Source organism: Hordeum vulgare, chromosome 5H, assembly GCF_904849725.1.
Source record: "Hordeum vulgare subsp. vulgare chromosome 5H, MorexV3_pseudomolecules_assembly, whole genome shotgun sequence".
Lineage (NCBI taxonomy): Eukaryota > Viridiplantae > Streptophyta > Magnoliopsida > Poales > Poaceae > Hordeum > Hordeum vulgare.
The window spans coordinates 573735799-573738512 of record NC_058522.1 but is presented as its reverse complement, the minus strand read 5'-3'; positions in this window follow the sequence as shown (position 1 = coordinate 573738512).

Genomic DNA, 2714 nt, shown 5'->3' with positions numbered 1-2714 from the left:
GATTTGGATTCACATGTTTCATGCTATGGTTAGATTATTCTTAAATTTTGGTTCGTAGTTGTGGATGTTTGCGAGAGGGGGTAATCATAAGTAGGTTGTTAGTTCAACTAAGAACAACCCCTTAGCACTGGTCCACCCACATATCAAATCATAAAGTAGCGAACGTGAATCAACTTAATATGATGAACATGACTAGACAGAAGTTCCCATGTGTCCTCGGGAGCGCTTGCTTTATATAATAGAACTTTCAGGCATGCCCGTTTCTATAAAAAGGATTGGGCTACCTTGCTGCACCTTTTCTACTATTGTTATTTGTCACTTGTTACAAATTATCTTGCTATAAAACTATCTATCACTGTTATTTACAACACTTGCAGAGAATTCCTTGCTCAAAACTACTTATCATTTTCTTCTGTTCCTTATTGGGTTTGACACTCTTACTTATTGAAAGGACTACAATTGATCCCTTATATTTGTGGGTCATCAAGACTCTTTTCTAGTATCGTTGGCAAAGGCCGACAAGAGCTGGACGTCCCATCATGGCGGTGGACACGGTGGCTTTTGCATCAAGTGGAGAAGGAACTCGTACAACCTCTAATTTACCACACTAACCAAAAGTTGTATCCTAAAAATTGAAAGAGAATTTCACTTTGTTCCTGCCTCTGCACCAACTAAGGAGATGGAGATGAATGGATTAAGGTTTGTGTTTTGGATTACATACATCTAAGACATACATAAATACCCTGCACCAACTAGGGATGCGGAGGGAAAGGATTTAGAAAAGATTTGGTTTTGGGATTACATATAGTACATACATACAGATGAAAAATGAATGGTATATGATACACATGCATATATACATACATACATACATACATACATACATACATACATACATACACACACACATAGAGATGAAGGATGGTTTTTGATTAGTTGTTGGTGGGATTGGGATTGAGATTGGGAATATGGTTGGAAGAAGAAGGATTAGCAGGAGGAGGGATGTGTGTGGTGCACTTGTCTTTCTTGAACCTGATCCTTGACACTACCGAACTCCCAGATGTGCTCTTGCATGTGCACGTTGCCGAGGACGGACAACCCCAGCTCCCGGCGCCAGAAGTCGAGGCACGCCAAGCCGGGCACCACCTCCAGCATGAGCATGTCGGTGAGGCTCGGCTCCAGCCTTGCGCCGCCCTGCAACATTATACTTACATTTATACTTATGTAGTATATACATACATGCATACATACATACACACATTTGGTGTCGTCGTGGCCGAAGCGCCGGTGGCGCGACGTGAGGGCGGCGGGTTCCTTGTTGTAGACGTCAGCAACACAGACGATGCCTTGGCGCTCACCGACCGGCGTGTTTCCGGGGTCGGCGACCCAGGGGTCGAGGTAGAAGGTGATGAGCTCTTTCCGCATCGGCGTGAAGCGGAAGCCGTGCGGCGCGTGATCCATGCCCGCCGCCATGGCTTGGGATTAGCTAGGAGCTGTTGATTGATCAGTTGTAATTAATAAGGGGGCTTACAGTCCGCCGTGTCGGCATCGTCGATGGAAGGGGTGAGTGATATGGCGGCGAGAACCATCGGTGGTGTCGGCGTGCAGCGGTGTGATTTAGGGTTTGGAGACGTGGATTGGGGTGTGGATTTGTGTCCGATCGGTGATATATATATATATATATATATATATATATATATATATATATATATATATATATATATATATATATATATATATGGGTTGCAGATTGAGACCGACTCGCTCATGGACCGGGTAAGACTCAAACTCAGCCACCCCACCTCTCTTTCCTCTCTTGTCTATCTCTTTTTTTTCAGTACAAAGGCATCGTACAATGTCTCTCCTTCTTAAGGCACGTGATGTTATGGCACACATTTTGTATATGTACCTTTTTTATACTTACATTTATAACAATGTCCTCTCCCCGGAGGGTCAATGCCGATAGCATGCGAGGGGATGAATGGGCTTCGTGTGGTGGCGCCGGAGGCCGGTGGATGAACTCTTGGACATTAATAGGTGCATTGTGGAGTGCGGACAACACAATCTATAATTACCATAGTGTTTTGACCATACATATTCTTTCCAAATAAGCTACTAATACATTTATACTACACTAGGAAGAGTCAAAAACAACAAATATATTTATATTAAACTTTTATATTTTTATATAACTCATTATTATACATCACAATCATATATAATATATTTTTGATAAATAATTATGATAATTAAAAAATTACAATGTTGTTAAATATTAATAATAGTCTTATTTATGCTATAATTGTAATGTCTATAGTTCAAACATAGGCATGCATCATGCCCAATTTAAACCATGTTTATAATAAGAGTTGCATTTTTTTAGATTTTATATATTAAGATATTTTAACCAAATCTCCATCGATTTGAGAAATAATAAACCACAAAATCGCAGGCCTTCATATATTAATTTGTGATACTCGCACAAGTGTAACACATTCTTAATTTTTGTGTGGAGATCTCTAAGGCGTATTGTGTGAGAAATATCTAGCAGAGTTTAGTTCTAGAGTATAGAGAATGATTACTAGGAGCTTGTGGTGTAAAATTAATTTGGCAAACTAGGTTTATATTTTAGGTATTTACTAGACTCTTGGATGTACTCCCCCGTCCCAAATTAAGTGACACGGAGGGAGAACTAAGTTAGTACAAAGTTGTAT